Below are 17,896 nucleotides of genomic sequence, written 5' to 3'. Positions count from 1 at the left end.
CTCTGGGTACAGAGGTCCCTTATCTTTGTGGAGCTTCTTTTTGGATAGAGAGCTCACATTTTTCAATGCCTGATGCTTATTTTGGATGTCAATATGTTGCAGGTGTGTGAAGATTTAGAGGAAGGATTTGAGTCTGAAATATAAATGATTTGGGTTTCAAATATGGTAGGCTAGAGAGACTTCTATTTTTATGACCAAATGGAATAGTAATATATTTGGACATATGGAATTCGCATTATGTCTAATTTCCGTCAGTGATGTTGGCAGGAACGCCATAGCAAGAGAAATGGCTTTCTTGACCCTTGTGGTTTTGCTACAGCAATGGAGAGTCACCAACCAACATTTGGTCCTCCCATTGGTCCTCTGCTCAGGATCAAGAGTCATAAGCCTCCAGTGAACAACAGGATCTTCTACTGTCAATTGTTGGCGGAGTTAAAACTATTCAAATACACACCCATTACCCATTCCAGACCTTACCATTTTTAGGAAGTACCTAGAAGGAGATAGTACAATAATAATTTTATAGGACGAAAAATCTAAGCCAGAGGCATTAAGGGTCTACTCCAAGTATTAGGACCCAGTTTGCCTTCTCAACTCTTTAAAGACATCAGAACCACAACAGAAAATAAACATGATCCAAATGTGTTCATTGAAGTGTGATATTTGCCTAAGTTGATAGGCATAGTTTGCTAACTAGACGTTGGCACCAGGCACCATTCTAAGCACTTTACATATATTAACTTATCTGAAATATCACAATAACACTCAGAAGTAGACACCCTTATTATCATGATGAGGAATCTGAGGCCCAGAGAGGTTGAATGGCTTGCCCATCATCAGTGAGCTAGCAGGTAGCAGAGCTGCGATTTGAACCCAGGCTGTTTGGCTCCTAAGTCTGTGCTCTCAGCTACTGTACCTATTGGCTTCACATGTGTCTATCTTCATGAATATTTAAAACAAAAAGAGAACAAGTTGTGATTGCTCTGGATAAGCCTGAAGTATTGATGGTACTGGTAACCCAGTTGGTACAGCTATGGTGGCAGATGTGCCCATGAGCAGACTGAACCTTCAGTTTCAGCATCTTTTGCAATATCACATTGGAAAGATGGGTATTATGATATCTTATACTATTAAATTAAAGCCAGTGCACCTATATTAAATTGCAGATTTATTTTAAATTTACAGATTGACGCAGATGTACTGAGTATCTGTGTTTATGGCCTCCTTCTTTTTGGGGCTATGTTGCAGGGGTATTTTCCCCCAAAATGGCAGAAACCTTGAAGGCTGTGTATGAATTACTAAATTTGGGAAACGCGGATGCTAGCCCAAATCCTCTATTTTACAATGAGAAATTAGAAGTCTGGGTTACTAAAGCAATCTACCAAAAATAACACAGTTAATTAATGTTAACAATGGTTAATGATTTTTTTAAGCTCTTATTATGTACTAGTCACCATTTTGAGTATTATAAGGCTTATATATTTAAATTTAATAACAACTTTCAAGGAAAATATTGTTATTATCTCCATTTCACAGATAAGGAAACTGAGGCTTAAAGATAAGATGTAATTTGTCCTGAGGTCATAGAGCTGTAAGGATAGAGCTGAGACTTGAATCTCACTCTTGCTAATTCCACAGCCCAGATGTCATCTGTGCAACTATATTTCCATTCGTGAAGTGTTAGTAGTTAATTAGAAAGCAAGTCCTTTTCCACAGTTCTTTCAACATCATATGGCCTCCCACTGCCTCTGTTTACTGAGATTACCTGCCATGAAATATAACTTTAGAAGGAAGACGTGGGAAGTATTATACTGAATTGTACCCTCCCCCCCGAAGAATAACTATTTGAAAAGTTTCAAAATTAATGCTACTCACAGCAGAAAGCTATTACCATATCTGCCACAGTAGCAAATGTTCTTAATTTTAATGTGATTGAAATAATGCTATTAGAATACAAAAATCACTTTTTTAATGATACATTCACCAAAGCTGTTTACACCATGCCCATGTTTTCGTAACAATATGGTATAACTTGTTAGAGGTGAGCCAAATATAATTTAACTTCTCTTAGAATTCTCCCTCTCAACCTTCTCCTGCTCCAATCCTCATCCTGTTTTGTATTTTTAGATTTTTAGGCACTGATATAACTTCCATAACAAACAATAGCCTTTAGGTAAGTCTTTCATCAGAAAGAGAATCTCAAGGTTTCCTGTATAATCAGCACGTTGATTAACTGCCACCCTTTGGTGATGATAAAATGAAACCAAGTTAATAACATTCTGCTCTCAGTCGAAGACAGTCGAAGAAATGCTGATGCTTTATTTGCAAGCTATAAAGCCAGATATTTTGCTTAAAAAAAAAAAGTGGAGCCCAAATGAAGCGAAGCTTTCATATAAACATGAGAAAATCTACTATTTGAAGACTAAAGAATTTTCTGAGTTTTCTATCGCCGCAGTCAGATGTTATCTCCATTTTACAGACTCAGGAAACTGAGGCCATAGAACCAGCAGGGAGTGGAACCCAGGGAACTCATACTCGTCTTCCCGGTAAATGCATGCTCTTGCGTCATTCTGTGCGGGGACAGGAGGAAAGCTGGTAATGCACGGGGTCCTTGAAACACACACATTCCTGGTGATCATCCTCCCCTCATGACTCCAGTTTCCTAAACACTTTTCCTGTGATTAAAGAACTGAATCATTGATGGGGCAGCTGGCCAGCGCACAGCCAAAATCCCACTTGAACTGGATGTGTTCCCTCTAAGTGGAGAGTTGGGAACGTATGGAGTATTGTTTTGTTCTTCCTTCCAGAAAGAGCTTCATAGTCGGTCAGTGCCTGGCAAGCTTGGTCTTTGGATATAAATAATCATTGCCCCAGTGAAGGCTGTTTCTTAAGCCATCTGATCTGTTCTCTCCACAAAGTACATTGCACTGAAAGGGACTTCATCCCAAGGTAGAAAGTTGAAATCTCATAACGAAACATTTTCATTAGAGGACACTGGGATGTGAGGGACTATTTATTGCAACCATTGGAATGGATGTAACAATGTCCAGTGATAACAGAGACAGACCCCAAGATCAAACTACACTCGGAGTAGTACCCAAATGCCTGACTGTGTCCCCCAAGGCCTTCCGTGCTGTGCCTCTTTTGGCTCTGAGCTCCCCCAGAAGGTCATGATCACTCCCACCTCCAGGACTCCGCTGTTCCCTCAGCTGGAATGCCTGCTCCACTGGACTCCTCAGGGTTGGCTCCTCTTAGCTCTGGTCTCAGCAGAAATGTCCTCTTCTCAGAGTCCTTCCTTTCCACTGGGCAAGACCTTTTACACGTCCTTATAATTTCTCATCTTCACAGCACTGACTGTGGTCTGAGTATCTGTGCTTTGATTTCCTGTTACTGCCTGTCTCCATCACTAAAATGAAACTCTCTGAAAGTAGGAAGGGTTTCTGCTCTGCAGGAGTTTCTTCAGTGCCAGGCATGTAGTAGATGCTAGATAAATACTTGCAATTTTTATTGATGAAACCAAGGGTATAAATATAGATTATATAATTGTCTTTTTTTTTCAATATAAATAACCTGAGTTAAAAGGGTAGGAGTATATGTATAATAGGAAGGGTTATCAGTGAATTTATTATTAGCCAGATCTCTTTTAGTCTTCACTGAATTCTCTTACTTCTATTAAATATCCCCTGTAAGTTTCTTCTTTCCAGTTCCTGAGCCTACTGATGTAAGCTAGGTATGACTTTCCCAAACCCCTCATCTCTTCCCAGCCATTTCTCTCTCCTCCTATTGCTTTTCCTCAATCTGACCATATCATTCCCCAGCTTAAAGCATTTCCATCACATACTTGTGCCCTTAGGATAAAGTCAACTCTTTAACATAACCTGGAAAGTATTTTGTAACCCCATCTGAGCTTCAATCTCTAGCTTCATTGCTTGCCCCTCACATTTCTTCCTTTCCAGACACCAGCTGTTTTTGCTTCGGTTTCCTAAAATCACCATGTTTTCTCTCGCCTTTGAGCCTTTTCTCCATTTCTCATCCCTTTGTCTGGAATATCCCTCCCCTCCAGTTCACCAAACTAATACATATTCATCTTTCAGCTGTGAAGTAGAGGTTACTTCCTTCTGGAAGCTTCCCCAGACACCACACCATCTCCAGCACCTTATACTTTATCAATTATCACACCCATCGGACTATACTCTTATTTCCAGCTTCCTAGTTTGCCTCCCCCGTCAGACTGTACTTGCTTGGTACCCTGTGGTCATTCAATAACTTAAAAAAAAAAAAAAAAGGAGAGAGAGAGAAATAAAGGGATGCTTATGACATGGTTTTAAAGGAAACCTCTAAGTTGTCATTTGGAGGCTTTTCCCCAACTGTCAAAGTATCTGACAAGCCCACCGTGCCCAGAAATCACTTTGGCCCTCTCCCCTTTGTGAATGATGACAATGATTACCAAGAGGCATTGTAAGCCCCCGGGGGAGGCTTAGCTTCCAGACTCTGCCATTTAGAGTGTAATGTAAGAAGTCCTTTTCTGGAAGCAACATTGTGCCTGGTGGTACCTTTTAGCAGAGTGAAAACTCGAAAAATAGGGTGGTCTCAGCCAAGGGTCAAATTGCAGATACAACGCTTTATGTATTTGGCAGTGCTCTAGAGACAAATACATAATCACAGAGGTATGCGATCTGGTCGGAAAATTCAGGCCAGATAGAATGACACGGGGAGAAATACACACACACACACAAACACATAACAATGAGCACTCTTATTTGTAAAAACCACATTAATGGATGGCAGCTCCCTACCTCTGAAGTGATTTATAAATTAAAATAATTGCCTCTTTGAACTGTTCGAATATTAATTGACCTATCACTAATGTACATACAGTCTCCAAACCATCCAAACATTACCTAAACATTTTATTCCCTTTATTCTGGAAACCCCCAAAACCACAAAAATAGGCTCTTTGTTCTGGTGCCAAGGGTCATAAAGGAAAAGCCATCATCTTTGATGACTCTGCAATTCTTATTTTAGTTCTTCATCAAATTAATTCTAAGTGAAATAGTGAGTGCTCTGAGCTTGAATCAGTCTTCCCACTCCCCTCCCTTTTTAACAATCTCATCCCCAAGCACATGGAGCTAGTTTTGGCTCAAATTTCTGGTAATGAGAGCAGGGCAATTCATTATTTTTTTAAATTAATTTTAGCTTTGGGTACATATCCCAAACCACTCCAGATTGTGGGCGCCTGGCATTTCCTTCCTACGTAAAATGAGGGAGAAACTAAATTGGCCAAGGCCTAGACATGCATGGACTGTGACAAGCTTGCTAGGGGCCCATTCTGTAAGGGTGATCTTGACCTAACTTGAAAGGCAGGCAGAAAAGTACGGTACTTAAGACGGGAGGTTTAGGGCAGTGGTTCTAAATCAGGGGTGATTTTTCCTCCGCAGGGGAAATTTGACAACGTCTGGAGACATTTTGGGTTGTTGCAAATTTTTGGGAGGGAGATGCTACTAGCATCTAAGGAGTAGAGGCCAAGGATGCTGTTAAACATCCTACAATGCCCAGGATACCTGTCCGCCCAACCCAAATAATTAAACAGTCTAAAGTGACAATAGTACTAAGGTTGAGAAACTCTGCCCCAGAGTCTAACACACTTGAATTCACATCCCAGCTTTGCTTTTTTATGACTGTGTGACCTTGGGTAAGTTTCTTGATTTCTCTGAGCCTTAAGTTTCTCTTCTGTCAAATGGAGATAATGAAAAAGTACCTACTTTGATGGCTCGTTTTTATCAAGGCTGGCATTTTCAAGGGTTTCAAAATACTGTATTTTATTTTAATTTACCTATTACTGTATTTTACATGGAAATTGCCACAACTTGAGGGGAAACTGTCAACTTTTAAATAGCAATTCCAAACTCAGATTTTATTTTCTCTTTATATGAATGCATAAGGGAAAGCTACAAAGTGCATGATTTTATCTATAAAATGGATTTGGCAATAACTGCCTTCTCATTTGGTGTGACTAAGTAATACTACTTTTAAAATCTCAAAGATCCATTCGGTTTTGATTCAGTAATAGGAATGGATTCATTACGGATATATATGTTCCCTAGCATCTACACAGGCCCATAGTTGCTAGGCCAGAAATACAAGTAATACTTGCTTTAATTCAAATTAAAAAAAAAAAAAAAAAAGCACCAGGTTTTCAGTCAGCAAAGACACAGCACTCTAAAAATACCTAAGAGAGTGGACGAAAATGTAAATATAAATCATATTCTGATATTTTTCTATGTGACACTGATAATGTAATACCAGGTTAAGCAAATCTGACTTCTGTGTAAAACTGAATATTTATTTGAATAAAGAAATCAATTTGGACTTATGTTTATATAAAAATAGTTTCCTGAAACTGTTATTTCATATAAGAAGTGTTTTGGTAACACAAAGAAGAAGACTGCTAGTACTTTATAGTAACTCTGAAAATACTGTCCTAAAATAATTTGATGCATGAAAATCATGATCTCCCAATACTTCTTAATGCTACAACTCCCACTTCTTTGTGTTAGTCCTTATTTAATGGACTAAAGAGCACAGTCTGTTGGCCATTCTGCAGATATTTACTGACTGCCAACTATCTGTTCCCATGGAGATGGGTGCTGGGGTTATACCATGCTTTGGAACTTGCAGATGGTCAGGAGACTGCACAGCTTGGTGAATGAGGACTCACAATCCTAGAGTCAGAAACAGGTGGCTTGACTCTGGACTTTTGGCTAAGCCATGCGTTAGGCTGGTGAGCCTTTGGCCACCTACTCAACCTGACTGAGGATCAGTATCCTCCTCTGAAAGTAAGCTGAGAGAGGACTTCTCATCTGCTTGTTAAGAGAATGATGGTAAATAGCACTGAGCTTGAGGCTTGCTATGTATTAAGAAAATTGCTCAGAAACAATTAGCTGTATTAGTATAATAACCACTGTGTTATTTTTATAGTCCAGAAATTGTCCAGTTTTTAAAAATAGAGGCTTTTTTTTCACATTGATGGGAGAATTTAAAAAGCACTACAAACCAGAGGTTGAATAAACCACATTTCTTAGCACAATGTGTGTAAGTTTACCAAGTGGAGCCAGCTGTCACAAAGTAGCCCAGGGTTGTTGTTGTTGTGTTTTGTTTTTTTTTTTTTTTAACTTCTGATGGCCAACTGGATGCTTAATCCAGTAGCTGGACAAGCTTTCCACATTGCATTGTTTACATATTTTCCTTAGACATGGAGGACTATTATGAAACAAATCCTTCTGTATGCACACAGTCAGAGCTGCTTTCTGATTGGACTTTAGATAAATAACTATTTTTTTTATAGACAGCTAGCTAATAAAATTCTAAGTGGTTTTTAAGAAAACAACACAAATATACACAGAAAACTATAAACCATTGATGAAGGAAATTAAAGGAGACTTTAAAAAATGGAAAGATATTCCATGCTCTTGGATTGGAAGAATCAATATTGTTAAAATGGTCACACTGCCCAAGACAATCTACAGATTTCATGCAATCCCTATCAAATTACCCAGGACATATTTCACAGAACTAGAACAAATCATAATAAAATTTATATGGAACCATCAAAGACCTAGAATTGCCAAAGCATTACTGAAGAGAAAGAAAGAGGCTGGAGGAATAACTCTCCCAGACTTCAGACAATACTATAGAGCTACAGTCATCAAGACAGCATGGTATTGGTACCAAAACAAACATATAGACCAATGGAACAGAATAGAGAGCCCAGAAATGAACCCACAAGCTTTTGGTCAACTAATCTTTGACAAAGGAGGCAAGAATATACAATGGAATAAAGACAGTCTCTTCAGCAAATGGTGTTGGGAAAACTGGAGAGCAGCATGTAAAACAATGAAGCTAGAACACTCCCTCACACCATATACAAAAATCAACTCAAAATGGATTAAAGACTTAAACATAAGACAAGATACAATAAACCTCCTAGAGGAAAACATAGGCAAAACATTATCTGACATACATTTCAAAAATTTTCTCCTGGAAGAAATAAAAGCAAGAATAAACAAATGGGACCTAATGAAACTTACAAGCTTCTGCACAGCAAAGGAAACCTAGAAGTAAAACAAGAAGACAACCTAAGGAATGGGAGAAAATTTTTGCAAATGAAATCGACAAAGGCTTGATCTCCAGAATATATAAGCAGCTCATACGACTCAGTAAGAAAAAAATAAACAACCCAATCCAAAAATGGGCAGAAGACCTAAACAAGCAATTCTCCAAGGAAGACATACAAATGATCAAAAAACACATGAAAAAATGCTCAATACACTAATTATCAGAGAAATGCAAATCAAAACAACAATGAGGTATCACCTCACACCAGTCAGAATGGCCGTCATTCAAAAATCCACAAATGACAAATGCTGGAGAGGCTATGGAGAAAGGGGAACCCTCCTACACTGCTGGTGGGAATGCAGTTTGGTGCAGCCACTATGGAAAACAGTGTGGAGATTCCTCAAAAGACTAGGAATAGACTTAACATATGACCCAGGAATCCCACTCCTGGGCTTGTATCCAGAAGGAACCCTACTTCAGGATGACACCTGCACCCCAATGTTCATAGCAGCACTATTTACAATAGCCAAAACATGGAAACAGACTAAATGTCCATCAACAGGTGACTGGATAAAGAAGAGGTGGTATATTTATACAATGGAATACTACTCAGCCATAAAAACCGACAACATAATGCCATTTGCAGCAACATGGATGCTCCTGGAGAATGTCATTCTAAGTGAAGTAAGCCAGAAAGATAAAGAAAAATACCATAAGAGATCGCTCATATGTGGAATCTAAAAAACAAAAACAAAAACAAACAAACAAACAAAAACAAAGCGTAAATAAAGGACAGAAATAGACTCAAAGACAGAGAATACAGACTTGTGGTTACCAGGGGGGTGGAGGGTGGGAAGGGATAGACTGGGATTTCAAAATTGTAGAATAGATAAACAAGATTACACTGTATATAGCACAGGGAAATATACACAAAATGTTATGATAACTCACAGAGAAAAAAATGTGACAATGAGTGTGTATATGTCCATGAATGACTGAAAAATTGTGCTGAACACTGGAATTTGACACAACATTGTAAAATGATTATAAATCAATAAAAAATGTTTAAAAAAAAAGAAATAAACACGTCAGACAGTTTTTACAAAAAAAATTAAAAGTCGTATCAGAAAAATATGCAAAGGCAGAGGACCTCTGGCAGCAGAAAAATTTGTGTAGGAAAGAATAATAATAAGAGAAAAACACAGCAAATAATCTGGATAATAAAAGATACGAAATTCAAAAAAAAATAAAGAAAACAACAGAAATCACATAGTCAATAGCATTTGTTAGTTTTCTAAGAAAAGACTATGCTTCTTGTGGAAATACGAAAAAGCAAAAAGAAGAAAAAATTAAAATTCAACTCTAATCTCAATGATCAGAGATAACTTTGTGTGTGTGTTTTCTATACCAGTGTCTCATCAATAGTTATAATATGTTATTAAATATTAGACTAGAGTATCTTCAAAAATTACATTTGTTATAATAATTATTAGGGAAAAGGTACGACTTGTTAATTATCTAGATCTTGGCAATTTCTTCCAGGTTGTCTTGTTACTTGCATATTTGGAGGAATTAGATATAAACAAACAACAACCAGTCATTAAAGAAAAACAGTTTTCTAGAAGTCAAGTTAAAAATGCAAGAACTCTGATACTATCCTCAATTAAGTGTGTGTTTGCTCCATCACCATAATTTCTTAAATTCCTGATGTTTGGGGAGCAGTGTTCTCGTGCTATGAAGGACAACGCTGCCTGTTACTCCAAGCTATGAGAGTGTTTCTGTTGTATCACATGAATAGTGTGGATCCAGCTTTCTGCTGCAGCTGCTACTAAGACCCAGTCACTTTCTCAAATAGTAATGTCATTTGTTATAAGACTGTTCTAATGTGGGGGGAAAAAAGTCCTTGAATTGATTCCTTTGTATTTAATTCTTTGAAACCCAGAGGCATGGGTTATAGGTTGTGCTCTGTGGGAAGCTAATCCTGGGACAAATACGAGCATTGAGGAGGTTTATTAGGGAGTGCTCCCAGGATAAACACCTGTGGATGGGAGTGGGACGGAAGAAGGATGGGCTAGAGGGAGAAGGTGGGCTGTGTTGTGTGATCAGGAGAGGTCTCAGCTGACTTCAGGGGCAGCTCTGGAGCTGGGGTGGCTCTGCAGCATTGGCCTGACTTGGGGGGGGGGGACTGGCCTTTACACACTGGTGTTGACCAACTATTGGCTGAGGCCACCCCCAGAAGGGTGAAGCAGCTCTCCGCAGCATCTTTTCCCAAAGGGGGCCTAATGGGCAAAGGTTGCCTTCTGGCTGCCGTCCCAGTAGTTGGGAGGAAAAGCCCTTCATTCCTGAAGGGGTGGCACAGCAAGGCATCCACTTCCTCATGGGTCAAGCTGCGATGAGAAACTTGGTCAATTTGATGTTCTGCTCTTAGTTTGAAAAGTCAATGTCGTGATGTTTTTGAGGCAGTGTGGAATTTTAAGTCTGCTTTAATGAAACCATTTGGTTTAGTAATTTCATTCAGTCATCCCATGAATATCAAGACCTGCAAACCCCGTATGTGCAAGGCAGGTATGTGTAAGTTAGATACAAAAATGAATTCAAGACATGGGGAGCTCAGAGACTCTCTGGGGAATGAAAGAACGTGAATTACAAGGTGAAATGGCAGCAGTATTGGTGATGATGTAGCAGTTCCTGGTCCTAAGAAATCACAATTCACCCAACCCCAGTTCCCATTTTATTCCTCAATCGGCTGTCCTTTTAAAGCATGTTAATAAATGGTATAAATCATGGCTCAATTTCTGCTGCAGGGAAGCCTAGAGTCACAAACGGAATGTAGATGCATGGCAGGACTTACAGATCCATGGCTTCGTGGCTAAGATTTATCATTTCCAATAGACACTTAGTTATCAGAAGTCCCCTGTGCCAGGTAATGCAGCTCTCAACACTGTGATCTATAACCTTCTTCTGGATGTCACTCTTTTCTTCCCCTGATGATTGTATATATTTTACCAGCATATTATAATACATGGCAGATATTACTCAGGGGCCCCATTGAATAAAAATACTATATTAAAAATGTACTTCGACTCACAAATGGAATGCAGCTTCAGCTCTTTTTCACCTGTAAGTCAAAAATGAGGTCTCTGTACAATTAAAAAGCCAAAGTGGGAATTTATATTGGCACCTGGAGGGCTGTGGACCAAGTTCAAGATGATGAAAGGGTATATGTAGAATTCAAATAAGGGCAAAAGAGATCTCATTTGGAACATGTAAAATGCCAAAATTACTGCTTCAGTGTGACAAATATACAAGGCATACAGAACTACATGAGATTTTATAGTTTTTAGGAAACATTGGACATCAAACATAGTTTTCCCCAATAAGGCAATTCTGTACCAATGGTTTCATTGACTCACCCATTTACTTATTCATGTATTCATTTTTCCATTCAATATAGGGCTGCTGTGTTGTGCGTGTCCAGGAAGCACCACCGACATCATCATTTATGTGGACAGTGCTCTTGGGGCTGGGCAGTACATAATCCACACAACCATATTTGGTGGGACTGATTCAACAACATATACTGGGTGAGTATGTGCCATGCACTGTGTTTGGCACTGAGAATAGAGCAGTGAACGAGATAGACTAGGGTAAGTTTATTTATGGATGTAAAAACCAGGCAAAAATGGGAGATGGAGGAAGGGCCATACTTTACAGAATTTTGAAGGATGTGTTGCGAATTTTAGTCTTCATTCTAGGAAAAGTTGTAAGATATTAAATTTCCTGTTCAGGAGAATAACTTGTAGCAAGGTCATATTTCTGCATTACGGAGAAGACAGTTGACGTGGAGAAGTACATATGTGGTTGACAATATGGGGACTCTTTTGGTAGCACAAGTGAGAGATGATGGTGGCTTGTCTAGGGTAATGCCAAAAAGGATGGAAGAAGTAGATCGATGAAAGTTTTCAAATGAAATGTCTTATCTCCATTCTGCTATTTTTTGGCCAGTACCACTGAATTATTTTGACCTTTGAGTGCTCTCAGACAATATTAAAAGTCAACTGTTGTGTGTGACTCTGTGAAAAGCAGAATTATTTGATGTTAACATCAAAGACCACTGCCATCAAGTGTTGGGCTTGCCTGTTAATACGTCATATAGCCAATAAAACAGTCATTGCCCTTTTATTTATCAGCCTATTCGACAACATAAAATTTAATCTCTCTTTTCTCTTCCATAACATGTAGCACCTACTTGTTTGGGATTGTGGTGTAGATGCAAAGAGATAATACCTAAAGCACTTAGCACAATGTCTGCTCTGTTGTAATTGTTGTTGGCTACTTTTTACTTCTGCTATATTCATACTTATGTTGGAGGTTTGGGATGAGAATTACTCACTCTTTTTTTTCTCTAAATTGGTCACCAAAATTTGAGAAAATAGGTGCAGGAGTAAAACAAGAGAGATGAAAATATTAGCTTTATTACCTATATTGTCGAATTCAAGAATGCAGTTGACTTTTTGGCTAAATCTAGCGATTGGTACCAAGGAAATCTGCAATCTTGCCCATTGACATTGCTCATGTGCCTCCATCAGGGACACAGAGGGTTTGAGCAAGGCCTGGACCCTGCCCTGACTCAGGGATGCTTACATTGTGGAAGAAGTAAGCAGAACACTCTCATTCCTCTGGTGAACCAGAGAGCAGAGAAACCAAGAGCACAGATTCTGGAGTTAGATTGCCTGAGTAAACCTGGCTGTACTATTCATCAGCCAGCCAGCAGTGTGAGTCTCTCAGAGTTTCTGTGACTCAGTTTCCTCATCTAGAAGAGGGAATGATAAAGTACTACCTCATAGGACTATTGGGAGGATTCAATAAATGAAATGTTGGTGTCTGGAGCATAGAAACCCTAATCTCTATTTGTCATGCCCAGAATCTAAATAAAGAATACAGAAAACATCACACCCTGTGTTTCTCCAACCCCATCTACCAGAGAGGTCACTGTTTTTCCCAAGGGGAAGAGCAAAGGAGGAGAAAATATTTCTGGAAGAGAAGGGAATGCATATTTCCTATGCACTGGCTTCCTGGAGCGTGAAGTATAAAGCCCTTCCTCTATGCTGAGCATCAGGACACTAAAGGTTGACCTCCCAGATATCCTATCACTTGATATAGTTGGCCTGGAATCTGTCCTGTCCCTGCAACTTCCTCTCTCCACCTGAAAAGAAGTGGGATTTGTCACACTCATCAGTCTATCCTTCCCATAACATAGGGTGATGTACTGTGCTTTGTATGTACTGTGCTAATGACAACTTGTGCTTGATGGATTTGAACGTAAGCATCTTTCTCTGAGCTATCTTGTTCCTAAGCAACAAAATCGTGAAGGGTGGCTGCCTGGTGGCAAAACCCAGGGCCTGAGCAGAAAGTGTGAGGTTCCCACTAGTCTGCTCTCTTTCTTCAGAACTGTCTAGCCTTCTGGCTCCTGATTTTCAGGACCACACAGAAACTGTCGGATGCCTAAAGCTAACAAAAATGTTCTTATCACAAGGCAAATGCTTTCCACATCCACCTTCCTTACCCCCATTTTTTCTCCTAATCTAGAATGGTTGGACTTCTCCATCCAAAGCAGAAACAAAGAACTGAGAAAAAGTTTGTTATCAGATGAACACCTTGCCTATTTGTTCCCTTCATTTGTACATACGCTCAGTTAAGTTTAGCTAAATGTCCAACACAGAGGAAGGACGAAGTCAAATATGGGATAGTTTCCTTTATTGCACTAGTTACTCTCTGAAATTATTTGTTTGCTCTTGATTATTTGCCTCCCCCAATTACAGTGTCTGTTCAGTGGGACCCTGTCTACTTTGTCTCTTGGACCTCATAGTCTTACAGCAGAGTTTGTTAATCTGTGGCCAGCTGGCCAAATCTGACCTACCACCTCTTTTGTAAATAAAGTTTTATTGGAACACCTTCAGACCTATTGTTTACATACTGTCTGTGGCTGCTTTTGCCCTACCAGGCTGACCTGAGCAGTTGCAACAGAGACTGGGTGGCCCTTAAAACCTAAATTTTTTACTGTGTGGCTCATTACAGAAAATGTTTGTTGATCTCTAGTCTAAACCACTACCTGACATATATTAAGTGCTTAACAAACACTTGTAGAATGAATGAGTAGTAATACTCAGTAAAGGTATACCTGTGTGGCTAAACAGTGGAAGAAAATGCAGATAAATAAAAATAGTGTGTTAAACGGATAGGACTATGCTTAAAAAATTTTTTTTCTTTCTAAATACTGTAATTAAGAAGGTCATTAACAATTTTTTTTTGTTATAGCATCAGCTTTTGTTTTTTAACTGAAGTACAGTTGATTTACAATGTTGTGTTAAGAATGTCATTTTTTAAAAAGCAGAAGCAAAATTTTAAGAGTACCATTACCTTGGTAGATTGTTGGGAATATTGAGGTCTTGCAACTTCAAGAATTGCAGAAATCTAGATTATTGAGCTGTTCGCTCATGTTTTCATTTTTAGTTCAAAAGCCAAGCACCCTCATTAATAATTATCGTTTTAATTGTGAGTTAACAGTGGGGAAAGCCAGACCATGGGGATTACTTGAGAAGCTATTCCACAGCAGACTATGCGGGATTTTCAAACACAAATGGAACAGAAACAGACCTGACTTGAGAAGTAATGTAAATAATATTTACCAAGCTGGTCATTCATCAAAATTAAATTGATCCAAGGTCCCATGAGGCTTGGCTATCTTACTCTTGACTCCAGACATAACATTTACCTGATAACTCACAGAGCTCCCAGCCCAGCTCCGTCCTCCCGAGCTTGACACTTCTTACTTTGGCCCTTGAAAAGGAGCCTTCTTTGTTTAAACCTCGATCTGTTAACCAAGAAAAAAAAGCAATGAGCCTTTACATTTTTAAAAGATTGACAAAAGAAAATAGGAGAAGAAACATTTTATTTGTTTCACACAAGAACGAAAATTGGTCTCGCTCACTGGCTCCATCCATCTCCAGGTTCCTATGACTCTTGCTTTCTGGCTCTTTGATAACTATTTGCTCATTTGCTTAACACTCCTTTAGGGGCCTTTCCAACCAGTAGTAGCACGAGCCAAAAGAGGAAAAGCAATCTATTCACCAAAAGGTTGCATTTTTCAAAAAGACAATTTGCATACTCCATTTCACAAAGAAACAACGGTTGAAAGAGCTCCGGGACATTAATTTTTCATAGGCAAAATATTCATCTTTAATGCACATGGCTATAGGTTCAAAAAGTAATGTTAAGCTTGTGTATATTGGCTGGAGGAATGCTATTCAAGACTTCCTCTTAGTTCCCTGCTGCAGAAGAGTTTTACCCCACGGTGTTCAGGGTTTCCCTTTGCATTTCAAAGCCCTGAAATCAAATACAATCAAGGATGCATGTTGGATTTGGAAGGGGAGAGGGCATGTATTTATGTAAATTTGCAGGCATTTACATCCTTAATGAACACTGGTGTCATTTTTTTCTAAAGTAACTCAACAAGAGGGTGCAAATGATTTGACTCTCTTTTGTCTAAAGTTAGTAAAAGACCACAGTGGCCTGGCCACCTGAATGACCTCATTAAACATGGCTGTCCCAACCCGCCTAGAGCTCCCATTTGTAATTAATCATGAAAATAGCAAGATTACGCAGAATTCAATTATGATGAAGGCTCAACTTGTCTCTTTGGAAGAGAAAATCGAAGTAATTCTGAAGCTCAGGATGATACAGCTCTTTGTAAAGGTTCACTTCAGAATTGACCTTTCTTGAGTGGAGAGGTGAAAAGTCTTAGACTGAACAAGACAAGGCAGCAGCCCCAGTAAAATAGCACTGTCGTATATAAACACACAGAGAACAAAGAGACAAAGTAGGACAGAATGCCAGAGACACTCAAACAGTCATGCAAACAGAAACGGAGCAGGGATGCTACTTGTGAATCTGCTTCGTAAGGGACGTATTTTCTTAGGCCAATAACATATCTTTCTACACAATTTCAAACGTAGGATATCACTTAAGCCTCTTTTTGCTCCATATCTAAAGCTACAGGAAGTCCAGCAGCCATGTATTCTGCTTTTATTAGGTTGAGTATATCCAGATGATTTTAATAAAGTTTTAAAAGGACATTAGTTTCCTGCTATTTCAATGAAAACCACTTGCGAGATGAATTTAAAGCAATAGATCTATTTCATGTCAACACGGGCTTTCTGTATGCAAATACACAGCCTTTTATAACAGCCAACAAAACAACACACAGACACCATCATCAACTGTGTGCAACATGGAAGAAAAATGTCATCGTTGTAAATGTTTAAGGAGGAAGAAATGGAGAGGATGATGGGTGCCAGGGTAGGCTGCCCAGATTCCCCATCAGGACTGAGGGTCTTATTACTTCCACTGCTGAAAGCTTAGCCTCTACTGGAGTCCCTCCTGGGAACTGTCAGCCAAATAATGTCTTGTTCTAGGTCATGCCTGTTCTCTGGAGACAGCTCACCATCCAATGACGGGTCACTATGTATATGCAGATGGGAGGGTGGGGAGAGGTGCATAAATACTTGGTCCCCTGACATCAGGTGACCTGAGGGGCCATTCCAGCTGGTAGCTGCTTAGATCTTCTTTGCGACTATAGTGCATTTCAGCCTCTCCTTGGGTCCAGTTCCACTTCCTGCAATTTCCCACAGGGTTTAATCTGAAGAGCACTGGTTGCAAATTTCCACCTCTCAGCCAGTTTCCCAGGGAACCCAAGCTAAGATGGTGAAGCATATTCCCTCTCAATTTTTCTCTCACTGATTTTATTTTTAACTTTTTATTATGGAAATAGGCAAACAGACACAAAAGCCAAGAAAAGAGTATAATTCAGCAAACTTATAAACATCTTTCCATTCATTTATCCTTTTTGGAAACTGCATGCTTTTAAAGTAAATAATTTCACACAAAAATACTTCAGTACGTATCTAACATATAAAGGTTTTTAAAGCAATAACCATGCTGCTATTATAACATACAAAATTAACCATAATCCCTTAAAGTCCTCTAAAACCCAATCTGTGACCAATAGTCCTTAATTGTTTCCAATCTTTTTTAAGAGTACACATTGATTGGTGAATTTTATTCCCAGTTCCAAGACTCACCCTCACCTTCAGGTGAGCATGACCCCCTCGCCAAGATCCTTCCCTTGGCCTCCTATCTCCACCTCATCTCCCTCTCAGGAAGCCTTTCCTACTACTGTCAGGTGAACTTTCCTAAGGTTCAGTTCTGTTGTGAATATTTCCCAGCATAAACTGCACTGTTTCTCAAAGTAATCTGTCAGCTGCTTTTTAAGAAAGGGAAAAAAAATGATAAAATGGATAATCTGTGATCAAATATATTTGGGAAATGCTATGAATTTTATCCTTTTCTTGGACATTCATAATGCACATTAGCCTAGTCAAGATTCTGGGAAGTCCTCCAGTAAAGAACCTATTGAACCTTTTTCACCCAGTATTTTCCAGACCCATCTGATCATCCAACACTGTGTCTAAGCCCTGCTAACAGCCTACAGAAACTGTGCTCTGCGCAGCACCCCTTGGGCATTCACTGACTTCCTGGAATGGCATTCAAGGTCCTCTAGAACCGAACCATCCTCCAAGTACTCGGTCTAGAATTTTCCCTTCTCTGGCCCTTTGGTTCCCTCTGCCTTGGACAGTCTTTTCATTGAATCTCTTTTTGTTGAAATCTATCACATGCTTCAAATTCCAGATTCTCCTAAAAAATGATACAAATGAACTTATTT

General features: G+C 39.2%; 1 long non-coding RNA gene across 21 annotated transcripts in view; it reads left to right on the top strand.

Moving 5' to 3' along the window:
• The window catches only part of LOC106728857, a 314,080-nt gene that overhangs the window by 130,698 nt on the left and 165,486 nt on the right, over nt 1-17,896 (top strand). For all 21 annotated transcript variants that reach the window (XR_004312035.1, XR_004312039.1, XR_004312034.1 and 18 more), the window contains one exon: nt 11,570-11,699. This is a non-coding gene — a long non-coding RNA (uncharacterized LOC106728857). The remainder of the gene's footprint in view (nt 1-11,569; nt 11,700-17,896) is intronic.

This window comes from Camelus ferus, chromosome 17 (assembly GCF_009834535.1).
Source record: "Camelus ferus isolate YT-003-E chromosome 17, BCGSAC_Cfer_1.0, whole genome shotgun sequence".
Lineage (NCBI taxonomy): Eukaryota > Metazoa > Chordata > Mammalia > Artiodactyla > Camelidae > Camelus > Camelus ferus.
This window is presented reverse-complemented; position numbering and strand designations above follow the sequence as displayed.